The sequence below is a fragment of the Melospiza melodia genome, chromosome 11 (genome assembly GCF_035770615.1).
Source record: "Melospiza melodia melodia isolate bMelMel2 chromosome 11, bMelMel2.pri, whole genome shotgun sequence".
Taxonomy (NCBI): Eukaryota; Metazoa; Chordata; class Aves; order Passeriformes; family Passerellidae; genus Melospiza; species Melospiza melodia.
In genome coordinates this window covers 16,153,231-16,174,769 of record NC_086204.1, presented here as the reverse complement: position 1 = coordinate 16,174,769, position 21,539 = coordinate 16,153,231, and the positions used below count along the sequence as shown (strand labels likewise).

The 21,539-nt window shown below is 43.6% G+C and overlaps 1 protein-coding gene across 3 annotated transcripts in view; it reads left to right on the top strand.

Annotated features, from left to right (window-relative positions):
• Positions 1–3,182: 3,182 nt before the first annotated feature.
• The window catches only part of LRRC8D (leucine rich repeat containing 8 VRAC subunit D), a 51,967-nt gene continuing 33,610 nt past the window's right edge, over positions 3,183–21,539 (top strand). The window contains exons 1-2 of one of the 3 annotated variants that reach the window (XM_063165741.1): positions 3,184–3,317; positions 14,592–14,729. The gene's annotated coding sequence lies outside the window, so the exon portion shown is untranslated. Of the gene's footprint in view, positions 3,318–4,688; positions 4,708–14,591; positions 14,730–21,539 lie in introns of those variants that run through there. The other 2 variants (XM_063165742.1, XM_063165744.1) reach the window with 2 other exon arrangements.

Sequence of the window (21,539 nt, the reverse complement as noted above, 5' to 3'; positions counted from 1 at the left end):
ACCAGCTGCCAGCACATCGCCCAGTTGTGCCTGGGAGGTCATCCTCACTGCCACTGTGGTGGGTGTGTGGCCCAGGGGTGGCACTAATGGCCCTGGGGGTGGCGGTGGCAGATGGGGCTGACAAGTCTGACTGCAGCCCCAGCCCCATCGTCCTGCCCATGTGTCCTGGGTGAACACCACAGGCTGAGCTGTTCAGCACTTAGAAACACTCTTTCTGTAAAACAGGTGGCCAGTAGCCAAGAGAAGTGACTCATGTGCATCCTCCTCCTTATTTAAACTGGAGTCTTCCCCTTCATGCTTTGCCCGTTCCATGGAGCCAAATTGGTGTTTCTGGAGGGGGAAAGCCAATTCCCTGCCTGTGCCTCTTCTATGTAGCTGTCCACACTTCTTCCCGAGTAACTGCTACCTCATCTACTTCTTAATCATAGAATCATAGAATACTTTGGGTTGGAAGGCATCTTTAAAGGTTATCTTGTCTAATCCACATTATCAAAATTCCTCTTAATCTTAAAGTTGCTTGGAACAAAATTTTGTCAGCCCACTCAAAGCCAGGACTGAAATATTTCCCAGTATGGAATTTTCTCACTGTTTTCTGAGGAGCCACTGGTGCACTCTATTTTTGACACCATTTCTTCCTTACGTTCACCTTCTGCTGGTGTTTCTTTTGCAGCTGGCTCCCTTGGACTGAACCTGCTGGACAATGTCATACAGATATATATGAGATGCACAGTATGGCTGCTTGAGTGAAAGAAGGAAAGTACTGGAAATCATCTCAGAATAATTAGGTAGCTTTCCACCTGGCCAAAACTGTAACTCTGTTGGAGGGCTGATATTTTCTAAAAACTTTTAATGATATAAGAATGAGGATAACAATAAGGTTGAAAAATATGACATATTTGACTACTCAAGGTTATGGAATTTGAAAAATTGAAAGTAAAATGCAGTTGTAAATCCAAACAGGATTGGTTTATCCTGTGAGGCATGTGGCTGCATTGCTATTGCTTGTTAATGTAATCACTAAGTCAGTTCTCTGAGCCACAAATCAAAATAACAATATTAGTTTATTTAATTGTAAAGGGCCAATGTAAAAACTGTGCAAGTGGAAAAGAGCCATTTTCCCCCCATAGCCTCTGTTTTCTTGCATCTTTTTTATCACATGGAGTAACTTGGGAGTTGGCTGCCTTGTACTTTTGCCTATAGACTATAGCAGGATAACAGAACAGCTGGGATTTTTATTTGCCCCAAACTGAGCTCTTTTAAATTTATAATTTCCCTCCTCTCTTTTCTGTCCCACCTCAGCATGTCCTAGGTGGTCAGAGCCAGAAAGAGCAAGGTAGAAAGAGCTGCCCAAAAGTACTCAAACTTGAGCCTGGGGAAGACCAAACCTGAAACAGTGGGAGAGGTCTCTACTAGAAAAGCTTGAAAGAGAGGGTGTAGAGAGGTTTAAATTAAAACCCATTTGCGTTGCCTTTAAATACATACCAAAACAAGTGAAAAAAAAGATCCAAACCAAAACAAAAACCAAACAACTCAGCATATGTTCTGTAGGAGGTGAGTCTTCACACTCCTGTTTGCCCTGTCGGAAAGGGAATCTTAATTGGATCCGGATCTGCCCAGTTCCAGGTGTCTTCTCTCTCAGGTCCCCAGAGCCATTTGTTTGTTTTGCTGGTGTGCCTCAGCTTGGCAAAGTATCTTGATTGCTAAGTGAATGTGGATTCAGCCAGCTCTGACCAGCTCTGGCATCTGAAAAAATCCTTTTTTCTTCCGCTTGGATTTCTCTGCCAGCTGCCTTCGAGTCAGGATTTCCCAGCCAGCAGCTCTTGTTATTATCTGTTTTCACTTGCCTTGATGTTTACCAGATTGGACTGCTTTTATCTCTATTAACCCTCCCTGTCTGTGGAGCCCCAGTATTACACACCCTGTGTGCCTTGGCCACTGGGTCAGAGCAGAAATAAGTAAATAGATAATAAAATCACCTTCTTGAGAAAACAGTGAGGTCTAAAATATTGGCCAAAAATAACACAAGTGATGATGATCTCAGGGAAGAAAATAGCTAAAAGGCCAAATGAAGGTATTAAAAATCAAAGCTTAAAATAATTGACTCATTAGCTCATTAGACTAAATCTGAGCTCTGCTAAAATTCCCCACCAGATGAAAACTGGTATGAAAATAGTGCTGAACAGCTGAGAGCAGGACAAGCTGGCCTGATTTTTCCTGGTCTCAGAGTGAATTGTTGCTAAGAAGTGCTTTCATTTGTAACCTTAGATACGTCATACAGTCATTAAGACCAGAAGGTCTGATTAAAAATGCATCTAAAAATGTAACGGGGAAATTCTCAATCTTTAAAGGGCCATAAAGCTATTCTGAACAAGCACCAAAAATCACTTCCCATCTCCTCCAGTTCTTGAAAACATGGGGAGGAAATAAAATATGGAAAAGATAAGCTCGGTTTTTTTGTTTTTATTTTTAATTCCATTCTTCATCATGACCAATATACTTTCAAAGGCAAGAGATTACATCTAGTTAAAAAGACCCGCATGTCTGGTCACGTGTCAGTTCAGTGTTTAAGAAATATTTAAGGATATCGGTGGCTTTTCAGTTAAAGGAGGAAAAAAACGTTCTAGCGGATTTCGGGTGAGGATCGGGGTCAGTTCGGCTTCTTCCTCGGTGTCCTGTGTTCAGCCTCTGGAGCCGCCGTGGAGGAATCCGTGCGTGCGATCCCAGCTGTGCCGCCCCCGCCCCAGCTAAAGCTGCCTTCGACTTTTTGGTTCCCTCAACGGCTCAAGACAGACAAATGAAATAACTTCCCTCCTTCCCCATGATAATATTTTAATAATGAAGCCACGCAATGTGAACTTGTCGCTGCTTTATTTGGCTCACGCACTACGTTCCATTTACCTACGCACCGCGAACACCCCTCGGGCTTTGCCGCGCCCCGCGGACACTTCCAGCGCCCCCGCTCAGCCCCGGTGGTCCCGGCCCGCGGCACCTGAGCGCGGCGGCTGCGCGGGGGGCGAGCGGGCGGGGCCGGCCCGGCCCGGCCCGGCCCTCACATGCGCGGCGCCGCGGGAGCCATTGGCCGCCGCCCCGCCGGCCCCGCCGCCGCCGGCAGCCGGTGCTGTCCGCACGCCGAGCCATGCGGGTGCGCGCAGCAGGACGCTGCTAGGAGCCGAGCCCGCCCCGCCTCTGCCCGCCCGCATGGCAGCTCCGTGGGACTGACCGCCGCCGAGAAGCTCTGCGCTCCCGCCGCACGCACGGCTCGGCTCGGCTCGGCCGGGCGGCTCTCGGGGTCCGCAGCCCGCAGAGCCGTCCCTGAGGTGAGGCGTGCGCGGGGCCGGCGGGAGGCGGTCGGGCAGGCGGCGGAGGGGCCGCGGGGAGGGGGCGGCATCCTCACCGGCACCCCCTCCCCGCGCCTTCCCTCGCGCTCCTCTTTATCTTTTTCTGCGCGCAGACCGGCCTGGGCCGGTTCGCCGGTGCTGCTGCCAGCCCGGTGTGCCTCGGCGGGACCCCGGGGCCGGCTGCGCTCGTCGCCCTGCTCTCCCGCGGGATGCGCATCCACGCAGGATGGGCCCGCATGAGCGGGGGACCAGCGGCGAGAGCGGGGCTGCGAGTGCGGCGTGGTGCTGGGGAATGCGGCAGGAACTGCGAGCCCCTTTCGAGGCCAGTGGGGTTGGATCCGGCCCCTCTGGGGGCCGCCAGCTGTGCGGGTTTTGTATGGGGTCAGCTGTGCGTCGTGTTCCAGCGCACGCAGATTAAAGGGGCCCAAGCTAGTCAGTAAAGCACATCTTCAGGGCAGAACCAGCCCTTGTCAGATAACCATCTCTGTTTTTTCGAGGCGCGTCTCCTCCCTTCCCCGGCTCCCCAGTACGTGGCAATACCGACTACCGCTCCTTTAGGATCCCTGAGCTTGGCACAGCAGCTCCTGTATTGCAACCTGCATTCCCCTCCCCGTCACAAGTGCTGCTGCTGCTCTCAAACAAATACGAATTCAGGCGCAGAAGGCTTGTGACTTGCCCAGCATCCTTTAGGGGAGCTGGTCTGCGGTCACTGGGGGGGATTCAGGCTCTGCGTTTCCAGCACGCCTGCAGCCCGTGGCACTTTCTCCTCTGCATGTTCCCAGTGTGTAGGAGCCATGAGATCGGTTACTCAGACTTGAAAATGGAGGACGGTAGTGGTGGTGGTGTTGTTTGGTGGATAAGTCTTAGCAGTACTTCCTGTAATGGTGGTGCTGAAAGTGATGTTTTACTTGACTTAGCTGCTGGTGCAGAGAGCTCTTTGGGGTACCTGCTGCTCGTAAGCTTTGCCACTTACAGCTTTAAAACAATCCCCTAACACTACAGGGAAGTATCTGGTGTTTTTTCAGCATTGTGTCTGTCACCGTGATAGGAAAGGATAGTGTTTTCTGCCTGTAAAACTGAAGGTGGGGAGTGACAATGCCTGCTTGTTTGGGAGAGAGGGCTTTAGGATGGGAGAAATTTGCATGAACAGGGCTGAGATTTTAAACCCGCAGCTCTGAGCTATCAAAAAAACACTCTCATGCCAGATGGGGTAGCTAAGTCCCTTTCTCTGTTTTGTTTTTGTTTTTTGTTTTTTTTTTTTTCTTTTATTTCTGACTTGTTTCTTGTTTTTTTGTGGTGGTGTTTTGTTTTGTTTTTTCCCCTCACCTCTTCCTGGAGACAAAGGAAACCATCTTTCTTCAAACTTAGGGTAAGATTAGTGTTGTGTTATTTGCTCTTGATTGCCATCTTTAAATCAATTCACCAAGCCTTACTTGGAGCCAGGATCCTATTCATTCTTTGTGCATTACAAATGCCCTGTAAACCTTTTATTGTTAGTTGAAACTGATTTATAAGGTCCTGACCTAGGAATATGCTTCTGTGGCTATTCTAGGCAGGCATTGCCTTTATAGTAAACTCGCTTGGTGCTTTGCCTGTACCTTGCTTAGTGTCAGAAACGCTTGTCTGTTTGCTCTGTTTCCTTGCACATAATAGCAGGGGATACTAAATAGATTCTGTTATTTGTAATTGTGATGACTTCAACACAAAATATTAAAACTTTACAACAGCTGTGTGATGTTATGCAGGGAAGGAAGCGGCACTAAGCTGTCATTTGTTTTGTAAGATCCAGGTATGCACAACAGATATATCTACCAGTCTTGACATCCTTGAGGGCATGGTAATCTGTCCAGTGTGTTGAGATCTGGAAAAGGAATTCTAACCAGCAGTACCAGCAATGAAGAAAGACTTTGTGCTGCTGTCAGAGGAAGGTAATTATTAATAGGAGCCAACCTCTATAATAACAATGCAGAGAGAGTGAAAGCACCTGGGTGCTTACCCTGGAAAGATTAACTAGTGAACATTGTACTAACACATAGCTGTACACCTGAAATGTAGCTCTTATACTCCAGTTCTTTCTTAGCCCTTTGTGCCTGTTGCCTCAGTCTCTTGTGTGGCAATACATAAGTGGTGGTACAGAGATACCACAGCTCTGCCTCCTGTTTATGGACACTTCTCTTGACTACGTGCCTGGATAGGGAGGAAAAAAGCTAATGCTGTTTGTGCTGGACTTGCAATAAGTCCTGCCAGTGACAAAAGGATAAGAGAATAAAGGCTAGTGGAGAAAAGGGTACGTCCATCCCTGTGGTCAAAATCACTTGCAGCTACGCGTGTTGTGGCTTGGTGCAATTTTATAAGGGAAGTTTCCTGCATTGAAGTTGGTTCTTTTAAATTCTCTAGGTTTTCCCATTTCTTCTGTGTATTGAGGTCCCATTCAGAGTGTGTTAAAGCCAGTGGCAGTGAGTGGGTTTTGAATCAGGCCCCAAGGCAAGCTGAGTTTCTTACCTTCTCCGTGTTCTCTGATGGCACGGTGGCTGTGTCAGCTCCTGCTTGTGCTGCGTTCCCGAGGGTTGGCAGAGTGCTGGCCCAGCACCTCAGCCCAGCCTCTCCCTGTGCCTTCTGCTGCACCCCTCAGAGCCAGAGGGAGCTTGGGTGCAGGGGCACTGTGATCGCTGAGTTAGTGTCCTGAGGCTTGCAGCACTTCATCTCTGTGGGGCTGCTGAAGGCTGACTTGCTGAGAAGTACCCTGAGTCACAAGTGGGGGAATATAAGGAACTCAGTAAACAAGTTTCTCAACTGGATTTTAAAAAAAAAGAAAAAAAAAGGGAGTTCCAGTTTAAGTATTTTACAAAATAATGAACTCTGAAGGTTTTCATTTCCTTTCAAAAAAGCAGTTTTTATCTTCCAATTCACGAAGTTGCTGTAGGTCCCTAAATATCATAAAACACAATTAGCAATTTTTATACTTAGATGTTACATATAATAGCACAGTAACATTAAGTGGAAAGAACAAAACTTGGTATTTCAGTTTCTGCTACTTAAATTCTTCCATTTCTTGCTAGCATTGAAATAGGACTGTAGAGTTCTCCTTTTGTGTTTTTTTTTTCCCTTTCTGTTTTATTTATTTATTTGTTGTCTCTTGGCGCTGGGGAGATTATATCCTAACCAACCTAAAAAGATAAAGCTATTGCTGTGTTAAGAAAAATGGAAATATTTTCCCCCAGAAACTTTACATTTAGGTAAAGACTTGCCTGTGCTTTTGCATAACTGACATTTTAAGCATATTTTTTTAACAAGCAATGAAAAGTCTGTGGACTTCACCATGCAAAGACTTGTGTCCATGGCTAATTTTCCACCTATGTATGGTTTCATGAGTCCACATGCATGCATGAGGCTCTCTGGGGTCACGCTAGTGCTGCTTGATCTTGGAATCTATCTGCTTTTGTTCTTGGCTGTGATGATGAGCTGCTGTGGGTCCACACAAGACTGAGATATGAAGAAAGGTGTTTGTGAAATGCAGTTCTCTAGCAGTTACCAGCATTATGTTTTGTGAAAGCAGTTGTAATTAGTGTTTCAAGGCTGTCCTGTGCTTCTAAGAACCTTGAACACTTTGAGCTACATTTTTTGACTTGCTTGTGTTGGGGGTGGGTTTGGCTCAAGACCTTTTGGTTGGAGCAAATTGAGTACAATTTTCTTTTAACCATATAACAAAGAATAGGTACCAATTGCTTGCCAAACAGTTTCTCCCCTCAGAGATTACAAACACATTTAGTAAAGAACAAAGCTAGGATTTCTAGTGTTTAACTTCTTGAGAATCATCTTGGTTTTGGCATGTGAAAAGGAAAAGTGCGTCACAAGTCAAGTTGGCACCTAATGCCGTCAGTAATACTAATTTCAACATCATTAATTTTAACTGACACTGCTTCAATCTTTCTCTTACCACAAATTTATTTAAACTCTTGAAACTCTTTTCATTTGTTTTTCTATTCTCTTCAGCGGTAGTGAGAACAGGTTCTTGTCCCCCTTCAGGAAATGGATAGGAAGAGAAGTTAAAAGACATTCATGTAGCAGCTGCCAGAATATTGAAGGAGATATCCTTGGAAGGAGAAAGCTTGTTTTCTAGAAATCAATCCAGCAAAATGCCACTTTTGCCCAACACTTGGAGGCAGGCTGTAGTATGGGAAGTGAGTATGGCTGCACCAAGGACTCGTTTGTTATAACTGTTTTAAAAGAAATACCTTAGTTTTCTTCTTCTCTCTCTTCAAGTATAAATCAGGATACAAAACTGTATTGTTCATGTAGCCTCAAAATTAATTTTCCTTCTTTCCACTTGAGCTCTTTCCTCAGAAGTGATTTGTTCTGAGACCAAAGTAATTGCGACATTCAAGACTTGAGAAGCAGTCATGATGTAAAATACAGCCACCCTTAGGGAGGAGGAAGGATGGTTGTTGCTCAGATATTTTTTCTTTTTGGAGGCCCTTCTTTGTTAAAGGTAACTGATTAAGAAGTAGTAAGAAATAACAAGGCTGAAAGCGTGTGGCATCCAGCAGTGAGTGAGGATAGCATTTGTGTTTATTCATCATAGTCTTTCTTTTAGTATTGTGTGATCAGTAAAAGAAGAAATAGTCTGATTCTTGTGATTTGCCTTACTCTTTGTTAGTGTTTAAAAAAAACCCCAAAAACCCTCTGTATATGGTCTTCTTGTCAAAAGTTAGGCATCTCAGGTGTTCTGTCTTATGATGATCTACTTTGAAGACCAGAGAATTGCAGTGGAAGATTTCTCAGACCTAAGGAATGGCCACTACACATAATTAAAGGCTGTTGTTACCTTTTCCTATCAGATATCTCTTCAAACTGTTTGCTGTGTTTATAAATTTTGGGAAAAAAAATGTACAGTTCTCAAACTGGAGTTTCAAAAGCTCTCTATTCATTTGATCAGGATTTTTCTGAGTTGTATCTCCTGATGAATTCCCCTGCATGGTTAGACCATGGATAAAGCAGACTAAAGTGTCTGTTGCTGTTTTAGATGTCTTCTTACCTGTGACACTGACATGGAGCTGGTAAATATGATGAGACCATCTGCTGGATACAGTGGTGCTCAGGATGAGCCCCTTCCCTGCATTCATTATGTAAAGATCCACAGAGAAAGGAAAAAACCCCTTACGTGAAGGTTCTTCATAGTCCTGATGAAGCAGTGAGACAGGCTCCTGCCTGTCCTCATGCAACCTAATGGCTACAAAGTCACAGCCAAGATACAGGTTGTCTTTTTTTCCCCGCTCTTGAACTTCATTCTTTGCAAGTCAGCATTGAGATAGTTTCTTTATAAAAGGTATTCCTGATTGCCCTTGGGTCCTACAGAAGCCTGGGCTGCCACACCTATAATGTTTTCAAGTCTGGCCAATTGCACAGATACCAACATGCCTGTTAAAAGCTGTGTGGAAAAAAAAATTGAAGCACTTTACTCTTGCTGCAGTGATTTTCCAACCTGAGATTATAGCTTTAAGGACAGAACCAGTGCACAGGATGTGTATGTGAATATGATGTCTGAATATTTACCTGTTTTTCATCTGTTGCAGGATAGCAAGGAAAGGAAGCTTACATGCTTTCAGCTGCTGTGAGAACTTGTACAAAAAATGCAGATGGCTGCAATTACCCCAGTGCAGGCTTGCTGAATCTGTGTGTGCTAGGGATGGATATATTTGATGTGTGCACATAAAAAGTTGATTTTTTTCATGTTCTGTCAGTAAAAGGTATGGCTTGTTGGCTGTCTCAAATACACTGATTAAATAACCGAGCTTATACAACACCGATTTGTTAATCATTGAAAATAACCTTTCGGTTCAAGAGCTTCCTCTGTGAGAATTAATATTTTATACAGAAGTGTTATGTAATAGACATTTTGTTGCCTTTGCAGTCCTGCACAGAGGAACGTGGTGTTAGGCTGATGTAGTTTGGGTTGTTCTGTATAAATTTGTTCACTAAACCAATGCAAATATCAATGAATAAGGGGGGAAAAAAAGGTCCATATTGCATATTTGTAAATGGTGGTTTGTGTACAGATCATGGAAAGGGAGGATAGGAATTGCTTTGGCCTGAGAGTCTGTGCATTAAAACTTGAGGGAGCAGTGTTAGAGGTAGTGCCCTGGCTTGCTTTGTTTCCAGGCACCACTGTGGTTACACAGGCTTTCCACATGCATTAGCAATTGCCTTCATCAAGGATGCACGGAGCACCAGACTGCACGGTTAATCTGACTGTGCTTCCAAATACAAACTGAGGAGTCCACATACAGGGCTCCTCTCAGTGGCTGCCATACAGAAACTTTTATGTACTTACTTTCTGACTAATTAAATGAAGAAACAAAGCCTAACTTACCTAGTTTAGCCGAGGAACTGACAAAAGGGAAGTGAATTTTTTCATGCAAAAAATGCATGAGTTTTCATGCATGAGTTTTTTTAAGTAATGTTTGATGGTTTATAAGCCATACTAAATTTATTCACAGTTTTGCCTTGTTGGCCTTGATAATAGAGAGGAAGGAAAAACTGGTTTGATGGTTTTGCTCCTCTCCTTTTTTATCCTTCTGACAACAAATATATTGGCTCTGGAAACAAGGAAGTGAAGGAATGCAGATACATAAAGGCGTGTTGGTGCTGCAGTGTTGGTGTCCCAATGAAAAGTAGGTAGGAAAAAAAAAGAAGTGGACTGAGAGGAACAAAATTGTGCTGATAATCATTCAGAGAAGTGAAAAATGCACAGAATGGACAAGAATATTTTTCGAATGTTTAAAACTTGTATTTATCCTATGTTTATTTTTACTGAAAGTTAATGTCATATGTACTTAGATTGAAAGGTGAGTTTAAGAATGTCTTTCTTAGCATTGATCAGTTTAACCCAAACAGATTTTAAAGAAAGAAACCACTGAGGCCTGAGTTACAGGAGAAAAAAGATAGTAAAGCCTGAAAATAAAAACATGAGAAACATGCAAAAATACAAAAGAAACTAGTAATACTGAGACAAAGAAAAGGAGATAACAAAACTGTGGAGAGAAGTGTGAGTAAATATAACATAAAATTAAAAAGCATGAGGTTATATATGCTTCCTGCAAGTGGAAAGTGTATGAATTCTGTTTGTTTGAGGGTGCCTCATTCCAGAAACAAGGCTTTTGTGCTCACAGTGGAATGGCCAAGTTTTCCCTGTTTGGAGCTAGCTCGAAGCAAATTATTTGAAAAAAATTCATTGCATGAAATGTAATGGGTGCCTAAAGCTCACGGGCTGAATTAGCACAAGCCTGGTTTTGCCTAATGGTTTGCACGTGCCTCATTTGTATTTTAGGATTGCAGTGTGTCCATGTGCCCAGTGGCCCAGGGCAGCCTGGAAACAGGCAGTGGGTGTGCAGCTGGTCAGTGTAGGAGCAGAGTGCCCCTCTCTGCTGTTCCTTCTGTGCGTGAAGAGAGGAAGGTGGCCCTCCACACTCTCACAGCTGCTGATTTCTGTCACCTCGCTCATGATGAGACTTTGTCAGTGTCTGATTGTTTACCCCTTTGCTGTTTGAACTTGCAAAATCTTAGCTCTGGTTTGCTCTCTGCTGAAGAGTGTGATACCAGAGCTTGCAGCATCAGCTCCCTCTCTGCTGCCTGTGTGAAACAACGAGTGAGCTGCAGCAGTGAGAAGGTTTGCCTGCTTCACCAGCAAGGTTTGGTTTGTTGATGTCTTTGCTCTATTCCTGCTGTCTGCAGCACAAGAGAGGAAGTGGGGAGGAGTTTGCACACAGCCTCTGGCTCATGGATGGGAGAAGAGGGGGTGGCCACCAAGAGAAGGGAGGAATTACAAGGAGCTCCCAAATTAAGCTGGGTGTTGGGTGTCATGTGAAAAGCAGGGCCTAGAATGGACAATGAGCTCTGCAGGGAGTGCCAGTGGGATCCTGTAGGCTCCCATGTAGCAGGAGCAGTGCCTAAGGTGCTTTCCAAGGGGAGTGTGGTTTCAAGACCAGCTGGAGCAAATTTGAGCTTGCGCTGCTGTTGAAAGGGGAAGTCCTGCCTTCCAGCCCACCCTCTGCTGTGGGCAAGAGGCCTTTCCCAGGCACATACCATGGAGAGAGCAGGAATGTTAAGTAACAGGGTGGCCACTAATGAGCTTCAGCTAATTGCAAAACTTACTCAGAGATAGCAACAAAATCTGGTACTTATCTGGTTAGGTTACATGCTACTTTTGGCAGTATTTCTACAGGAGGTATCTCTGCTGGGAATTTTTCTTTTCTCTTGATGGCATGACATTTCTCCTGTGTGCTGGTTTGCTGTTTTTCTTAGGCAGCAGCAAAGGAGGAAGATGGCATTTTAACTGAAGAGATTGTCAAATGTCTGCTGTTGTCTGGGTACTTTGAGATATATGTAGAACTGAGAATTATTCAGCTGTGCCAAAATTAAACCTCTAATGACTGAAACTGCTTACTTATTTAATTAGCTGGGGTTTGGGGTTTTTTATTCCAAAATATCTACTTCTTCCCCAAAATACTGTGACTTCCCTCCTTTTCATTTCTTTACAAAATTCATAATGATTTGTTCTAAGTGAATTGTTCAGGGTTTTTTTCAGTCTGTTAACAATGATTATTTCCCTGTTAAAAGCATCAGAAGTATTGTTTTCCTTAATGGAAAAGATGTTTGATCAAGTGACTGTACAAATGGAGGCAGCCACTGTATATAGGACGTGGCATTTGGAGATTGTGTTATGCCTGAAGTGCCAAGTGCTTGGCTGTGATTCAGATGAAATTGGCACTGGCTGATGCCAACACCCCAATGTAAATGTGGTGTCTTTCCCTATGCTGTAGGGCCCTGAAAGAAAAGTATTGAAGTGAATGAGTGCCAGAGGGGACGAGGTTAAGAGAGAAGTAGTGCATGTGCTCCTTATTTAATCTCCTTCGTAGCCACAGTCCCACATACTGACTGTACCAGTGGGTGTGTGTTCTTGTATCAAAGCAGATGTTTCTGTAAAAAAGATGTTGCTTTGTTTTAATAAATTGAGGTTGTCACTTCAAAAGTGGGAGAGGGAGGTGAAGGAAGTAGCATAAAGTGAGAATTTGGCAATTGGGATTTGGAACAAAATCCATGAGGATTTTTGTGGTAAGAACTGCAGGGAAGAATCCTTCACTGGTCTTGGCATTGCCCAAACATCTACTTATGCACTGTTATGATTTATATAAGAAATTCTGCTTTTTCTGCTTTTAGATTGGTTTTGGGGGGTTTTTGTTTTCTTTTGTTTGTTTTAAACCAGAAATTTGTGTTTTGTCATTTGTTATCCTTTACATTTCCTCAGGTACGATCCAGTCCGTGTGCTCAGCCTGTTGTGGGAAGGGGAGGGTGGTGGTGATGGACCTCAGCAGTGTTTCAGATTGTGGTTCAGTTCTTGAAGACAAGCTGTCCTGTTCTTCCCATGCCTTGCCAAGTGTGGTGGTGCTGCTGTTCAGCCTCTCCTGGCCCCCTAAATGCTGATACACTCTCAAAAAGCACAGTCCTACTTGGAAGGTGGGAGCTGCCTTTGCCTGCTGCTTTCAGAAGTGGTTGGTTGCCTTTGGGAGGGCATGGTGAGCTCGGTTCAGGCCCTTCTTACGTGGCTCCCTGACCTCCTGAAAAACAAGGGTTACAGGAACAGCCAAGGTGAATGACCCCATGGCTGTGAGCGTTTTCTGTTAGACCTCAAGTATGATCCAAAGGTCTGTTCTGAAGCCTGCTTGCTCTAGACCCTTGGAAAGTAACTAGTCACAGGTTTTTTCCTCCATTTATTTAAAAACCTAGAGTCTCTGAAGACTCCAGTTCTGCATAAAAAGATTTGCTTCTCCTGAGACCAGTTGACTACTCCAAGCCCTTTCAAGAAGAAAAGTCTATGAGGCATATTTTATTTGAGGATTTGACAGTGTTTTCCCCATCTCCTTATCCTAGGTTTCTACTGCTAAGAAGAAACCTGGAACAGCAGGTTCCTGCTGACCTTTAAAATTATCTCAGTGGAAAGCCTGACACAGGGCTTGTTCCTGTGTGCTTCTGAGTGCCAGTGGGTACCACCCCTGAAAAAGCCGCAGAAGAAAATTAAAGGGAGATTTGGGGGGAGGATGTGTTTGCACTTTTTTCTGCAGTGGTTTGAGCAGCTCAAGTGGGTGAATGCACTGCTCTCAGTGCTGGGTGCAGACCCTTACAGCAGAACAGCCCTGCTGCAGGCGCTGCTGGGCTGGAGCAGGGGATGCAGCTGCTTGTCCCTGCCTGTGGAGCATCCTCTGCTCTGGAGGGCTGCCCGTGTACCTGGGGCTTGCCACGCTTGCAGTGAGCACCTGCTGCACTGGTGTTGGCAGCCTGGCACAGGGTGCTGCGGTTGGCAGTGCTGGGAATGCCCTGGGCACACCGCAGGGCAGTGGCAGGCTGTGCACTGAGAGTCCTGTAGAATCCTGCCTGTTGCTAAGGGACTCCTTTTGCATATGCAGCAACACTGGTTTATAGAGCAGCTTTCCCTGTGTTTGTTGATTGGAGGCAATTACTGTAAAATACTTGATTTATAACAAGGCATACTTAATAAGCAGCAAAGTAAAATAAATATTCATGAATTACCTGCTGGAGTCTGTTCTTTTTGCTGAGTCGTTGCTTTCTGTCTGTGTACTCTGCATAGGTCTGGAACCTCTGGGTCTCTGGGAGTGAAGGCAGCTCTGCTGGATCTTAGCTGGTGGAAGTTTTGGGCTGAAGAAGGAGGGAGACAATCCCACTTTTTCTCTATTTTATTCATCCCAGAGGATAGAGGGGTTTTCCTGAGATTTTTCCAAGCAGCTCATTTGACTCAAAGTGGTCTGCTTGCCTGGCATAGGGCTGTAATGCAGTAGTTGAAGTGTCATCAAAGTGTTTGTGTAAAACGTGCACTGTGCAGCTACCACATCACTGGGGTCTGGTCTGGCTTTTGTGGTGCTGTAGGGAGGTGATGATGTGGAAATAACAGTGCTCTTGGTTAAGTTAGGATGAGCCAATATGTTTAAGAAAATATGTGGGAAATGACAAATTGCTCATTTGAGATCTATGCTCTTCAAGAATAGGACAACTCATTTAGAGTAGTTCCTCTACTCTAAATTAAAACAAGTTTGTGCTCAGTCTTCCCTAGAGATGAAGCACAGTCAGCAAAAGGATGAGTAACCTTTGTCTTCTGTGTTGCAGAGTGGCATTCCTCTGACCCCCACTACCATGACCACTTTATTTGGCCAGTTTGATTCACAAGAGTTTGTTTTTATATAGGAGGAGTCTGTGGAGCTTGTCAAAATGAGCAAGTGATCATCAGTGTGGCTTGGTATTCCTGCTGCTGGAGCCTTCAGGAGCCAGCGCTCAGCCCTGCTGAAGCCAGAGGAGGAGGGCAGAGGAGCACAGCCTGATCAGGTACTGAGCCAGGAGTGGGAAGGGGTCTTTCATGCAGAGTTAAGTTATGGATGATCATTAGTTATAAAAAGTTACATTCTTTGGAAGGTCTTGTTAATGTGTGTGGCTCAATGGAGGCCCAGTAAAGGCAGCCACATCTGTGGGCCTGGCAGGGGTGGGTGTTATGGGTGTCTGAGTTCTCTGACAGAGCTGAGGTGAACATAAACAAATGCAACACATTTTCAGGGGTATTTGATTTGCACATCTAATGTGCAGTACATGTTTGCAAATACCGTTTTCAAGCTTCATGTAAGTTGTGAAGAATGGGCTAGGAATACTCTTCACAAATGTCTGGATGTTGAAGAGCAGTTTGATGTCTTGAGGAAAGGCTTTTCCTCAGCTTTATTCTTTGTTCTAGTAGGGAGACGTCAGTGCTAGCTTTTGATGAGCAGTATATTATGTAGGAACTGCAGAGCACAGAGGTAGCAGACTGATGGGTTTTAAGACACAACAAACTCTCACTTTTCTTGTTATGTTTTTATTTGCTGAGATGTCCATAACCATTCCTGGAAACTGGTATTTATTCTTCCATTCACATCTTTAATATTGTCATACTTGAAGATTTAGTCAGGTTCATCTAGTGTGAAAGACAGAAGTTCAAGATTTTGATTTATTATATTTGATTTGGGGTTTTTGTCTTATGTAACTGTAGTTTATGGGGAACTCCTGCTCTGAGGACCATGTTTTGAAAAGACTTTGCATATTTTTGTGTACCATTAGAGATCCTTTATGAACAGGGCTAGTACTTATGTGGGCTTGTACAATGCTTGAGATGGCAGTGGCATGCAATTCACTGTTAGAGGGAGCATTCTATGAATAGGCACCATGTTTTTTCACCTGAAGTGATGCTTTCTCTCCAGAAATACCAGCCTCTGTAGCTTAGCCTGTCTAAATTTATTAGTCACATTTTTGTTATTTTTGTATTAATTGAGCCAGGTGGAAGCAGTTGAGGGTAGCTTAAAATCTGTTAAGAAAATTATTCCTAATGTTCTAGAGGTAGTTTTCAGCTCTGATTATGTCTTTCCTGGTGTGATTGAAAGATAGAGACTCTTTTTCTAGCATCCATTGTGAATACTTCACTTTTTTTTTTTTTGTCTTGGGAAATAAGAATCAGGATTTATTTGATTGAACAACCAGCTTCCTGCTTCCCAAGGAAGAGATAGTGGCTCATTTGCTTGCAAACATCCCTCCTGTGGAGAGTCTTTGTTGGGGAGTTAGAGGAAAGCTAGCAGTTCCTAGTGAAATAGCTGCATAGCAGGATGAAGAGGGATTATTGAAGCATTACTAGGAAATTCATGGCTGTGTGGAAGACCTTATGTACTCCACAGACGAGCTGACCTAAATTCTGCAGCCAGGCCTAACTGGTTTCTGTGTTGATGTGATGTGGCAGGCTGGATAACCTGCAGCAGATCTGGGGTTTAAAAAAAAATAAGCAGAGGGGACACAGAGAAGATTTATGTTTGAGTGGAAACACAGACAGGCAAGTCTTTAAGTGTGTACTGAATTGATCTTAAATTTTTTTTTGTTTTCTAACCCTCACTTCTCTATTCTTAGTATTGAGTATTTTTCACATAGCCAGGATGGGTCTGTATTATAAGGATGCTCATTAGGAAAAGTGGAGAGATGTTGTTTACTCCTGGATGAGGAATATGTGGATGGATTTGCTCATAAGAGGCTTGGAGTTCTGAGATAGGTTTTAGTAAAGAAACTGCTAAGTATCTTACCAGTAGTGAAACAGTTAACACAACTGACACTTGAACTCTTCAGGAAAATAGGATTAGTATCCACTTGACATAAATGGAATGGCTTATGCTTGGGTTTCTAGGTGATGTTTGTTTCTCAAGATTATACATTACACAAAACATGACACAAAAATCCAAATAGAAAACAAAATGCCAGGTCTGTCACAGTCAAGTTGGTCAGTCTGACCTGCATGCAGTGTTTTTGTGCTATTACTTCTTGTAGTAGTGATGTGACTTTGCAGTTTGGTTTCTGCTGGCACAAATGAGGTGTGAGGCCAGTTACTGCTTCCTGCCTTTATCTGTACACATAAGCTAGACTGATGCAATGCTCTTCTTGGCTTTCACCCTTCCTGCTTGCTCACTTTGGTTACCTGGTCTCACTGCTTCCTTCTCAGATTCCTCTACTGGTATGAGAGGAATTTTTTTTGCTAGTACTGCTTATACCATGTCCTGTGAAAGGAACTGTTTATGCAGGCAGAAGAATTTTGCAATCACTAGAAGGACTTTTGCGGTAAGATTTTTACTGGCATAGTTGGGAAGCAAGAAAAAAAATATTGGCTGATACAGTTCAATGAACAAAATGTTAAAGTGTGGCTAGGGGCTTTGCTGTGCAAGTGTTCTGGTCTGGTTACTGTGATGGAGTGTGTGTGTATTTATAAAACATTTCTGTCTGGAAACCTTTTTGTGGCGGCATAAGCTTTAAGTCTTGAATTGTTTTAGAAGAATTTCTGCAACTGCAGCATCCTGAAGTGCCAGGGGAAATAGTGATATTCTGAAACACTGCTGGCTTATTTTAGCTCACATTTCACTTGATGTGCTTTTGATTTGTTTTAAGAACAACTTGTCTGTATAAGCTATTTGTTTACTATATGCACATAATAACCAGCAATGCTGACCTTCAACTAGAAACCAGAACGACTGCAGGTCCTGCTGCCCCACTGCCAGGAGCAGATATGGAGAGGGCATTGGAGAGCAAGGGCTATTTCCTCTGCATGTGTTTCAATACCAGAAGCAGTAATTAGAAGCTTATTAACTGACAAATTAATTAAATTGATTGGAATTCCCTCCAAAATGGCGAACTGGTTTTTGCTTGCATTAGTGTTATTGCCAAGGCTACCTCAAGGCAGAAGCAATGTTTTCCTTAGTACAGATATAGATGTCATTTTGAGTAATTCTTTGCAATGAAAATAACTGCTGTATATCTCGCTCCAGTGTTACAAGTTTCATGTTGGTTTATCTTTTCTTTCTTCCTGTCCTTCCAGCAGAATTTTCAATGTTATCATTAGAGACAGAAACTGAAAAATAACTGGAAAATAGCTGGAGAACAGCCCCACTTTGGTGTTTTTTTCACTGTTTTGCTCTCGTATTTCTTTGCCTAGACAGGAGACTTGTCTATTACTGATAGCAAAAAGCAGTCCTCACAGTGATGGGTCAGTGAGCTGAGCTGCTTCCAGCTTGTCCTTCTGGAGCCTGACCCAGCCTGGCTGCGGGCGGTGGCACCGACACAGCACGGGGGAGGAAGGGGATGGCCTGGCAGGGCTTGTGGCCAGCTTGTATAGCAGGGAAAAATCTGAGCAGGGTCAAAATGCAGCACTGCTCTCTTTCAGTCTTCCCTGGAGTAATGTCTTGTTGCATGGTTTTGTGTTCACAGATCTGCTTTGTACTGGATATGTATCAAATTCAGTGGGCTGCAGTATTCTTAGCTGTGTGTTTTGACATATTACGATGTTGTTTTGAAGTACCTACCTGCTCTCAGTTCTTGACTGGAATCTCAGGAGGTGCCTTTTGGATAGATGGAAGTGATTCTCAATATGTCATTCCCTTAAGCTTTATCTGTTGTCTTTGGTAGGTGATGCTGTTTTGAAGAAGGCAGCAGCATCACAGTTCTTGTTCTTTCAGAGCTTGAGTGAACACTGGAGCACTAAATTGGTGTAGTGAGGTGCAGCATCAAACAGTAAGGTCTGCCTGTCCTTTTCCATACCTGATTTGGTTTCAGGAGAGATGAAACACTCCCAGCAATTGAGAAATCACAGGAGAGACTGGACTGGGGAGAAGCTGACCTCTTCAACACCAGGTTTTCCTTGTCTACATGGACCCAACAAGACTTGTCGTGCTGTATTTGCAGATTATGGTAAAGAGGACTACCTTTAGATGTTGGTGATATTATTGCCTTGCATCTCAGATAGTAAAGATGGGGGAAGAGAGAGAGATTTGCAAGGAAAAAATGAACAAACAGCTCTTTGTTGCTCAATTATTTTAGTGCTTCTGTGGTTTAGCTGTTATATTGTGTTACTCTGTCCACAGCTTTTTATGGGCCTCTTTTAGAAAAATTTAAAATTTACATAAATATGTTTCTCTAGTTCTATTTATTATTTCAATTAAAACGTTCCACTGCCTTTGGTGATTGGATATATAAAATCTGGCCTTTGTTGCTGAGCAATGAGCTCCCAAACTTTCTGCTTATCTGACTGCATTTCATGAAGTGGGTTTTGCTCAGTGTATTACTGGAAACATGGAAAAGTCTTCTCTGCATAATTGGAATTGTTTTGATCAATAAAGCATCAGTCTCTTTTCCATTCCATTAACTCTTACATTCTGCAGGAGCTGGGCAAAAAAAGTGATTTTTTTCCCCTGCTCATAAATTGAATCTGCTACTTTTTGAGGTAAAATGTTTTTCCAGGCAGACTGCAAAACAATTTTCTTGGGGAGTTCAAGTAATTATTTAAGGAATATAGTAATTGTTGACATTACTGATATGTGAAACATTGGTGGAGAAACAATTACGTGAAAAGACATTTTTAAGAAAGGAAAACACCATACAGCCCCTTCCCCCTGGCCCTGCCATGTGCTGTTTTGAAGTTCTGTGCTAGTTAAGGGGAGCACTGACCAGGTTTGGGTTTGGTTTGTTTTTTCCAATCTTTACTATGGAGGAAGCATTGTAATTTAAGGCTTTAGAGGCAGAGCTCAAATGCCGCTTCACTATTTCCCCCAAAACCCCACCAGAGAGTTGCTTGTACCAGAGCTGCTCTCTGGTGTCCAGCTGTCCTGTTGGCAGCTGGATCTGGCAGTCCCACGTGCTTTGCTTTTTGGCAGGTGGTGTGTTTTGGTGACTTGCTGCCTGCCATGCCAGCAGGCTGAGATGCTGGCAGTGCTGCTGGAGGCTGGAGCAGCAGACATTCCTGTGCCATGGGTGAGATGGGAAGGACTGGAAACAGGGATGCTGCATGGGGTTTTTCTTGAGGCGCAAGAAGCGGTGGGCTGTGATAGAACCAGACAGCCACGTCTCAAGTCACCACCTTTTGGCTGAAGGCCGATGGCTGTTTTTTCCTAAGTGTCTGTGCTCTCTAGTCCTTGGGCAGTCTCTAATTGGTGGTAACTTGCAGTGAAGTTCACAGCAGTACTAGATTTTCCTTTTCAGCTCAGGGAACGGGATGGAGAGCTGCAGGTAACCTGTGCAGGATCTGGGTGAGTGTTTGTGAAGGCAGATGTGGGTGGTGACAGAGCTGGGAGGTATCAGAAGAGAGAACATGGAACATAAAGCTCAGCTAATTTTGCAGAAGTGTATTGGCCCACTCCTCTGGATTGTGCTGTCCTGGTATGTGGATTTAAACTGAGACAATCTGAAATTACTGGCTGTCAACTTGTTAAAATAATCACGCTGCCAAGAACTCTATCATTTTGTTAAGCTTCATTTCAGATTTATTGCATTTTTTTTCTCCTTTAAGGGGACTAATTCAGGGGATGCAAATGTGAGGTTTAGCACACTAGTTCCACTCCCTGCAGTTCATTTAAATTTTCTTTTCATTTGCTTTTGCCCCCCTGCTCTGTCTCAACCAGGGTTCAGTCTGAAGGCATCTAGTGAGAAACTATTCCCTTCACTGAGAGGGTAAGTCTAGGTTGTAGGAGATGGGAAAATGAGAATTAGAGCTCTCATCTATAAACATTCAACAAAGCTTATTTCAACAGCCTCTTCTGTCTTTGTTAGAATAGTTGGAGGTATGCCAACCTAAAAAGCCCTAAACCTGCTTTGATTTAACTTTCACCCATGTCTTTGTGTCATGTCCTAATGAGGGCCAGAGCTACTTCTGTTTTCCTTATGTGTTGGATAGCACTTTCATACATTGGTGGTGGAACTTGGGTGGGTTTTTTGCAATGCTATTGAGTTTCTTTTCCTTATGTGGGTTGTTAAAATAGCTGTGCTACTGGGAAGACAAACACTTAAAATTGAAAAATATGATGAGGCAAGGGCTGTCAAGTATTATGCATCAATTTTGTACTTTACATGCTGAGGTCCTGACCTACTTGAGGTCTCTAGGTACTTTTGCAGTGTAAGTGTTTAGCAATGATAAACTGCAGTGTCTGGCAGAGGGATTTGGTGTGCAAGGACACCTGAAAAAACAACCTTTAATCCTTTCCCTGAAATGAGCTGGTTTCCAGGTTTCTATTTTTTCAGAGGGGTTGGACAGGGTGCTTCTATTCAGTGTGTGCTGGCATGATATTTAGTGGTCAGCACCTTGTTTTAATAGTTGTCAACAAAGTAATATTGATGGAGCTGACTTACTGGATTTTTTTTTCCCCCGTGTGTGTGCCACGTTAATTCTTTGAATGTATTTTTTTCTCATAAGTAATCAATATACCAGGAGAAGCCCCATTCACCAATAGCGTCTGAAAACAGTAAAAAGAGCAGAAGACCAGAAAGCCCCCAGATATCCCTAGACAGCAACAAAAATATGAGCAATAATGTGGTCAAGGGGAGAGCTGCTTGTAGCCAAGGGCACTTGCTAAGAGGGGGACAGATTATGAAAGCTCACCTTTATCTTGGATTTTTGGATGAGGAAAAATGTAATTGTGTTCTCTCAATAAATGAGTGCAGTAGTTATGTTATGTTTTGTTCCTTATGGTATTAAATGCCCTGTTAATATTAATAGTTTCACAGCTTGTCACAAAAGGCCTTGGTGTTTATTCTTGGTTTTCTAGATAGTCTGATTACAGATGATGGAACTAGACAAGCTAAAGGGTCATGGCATTT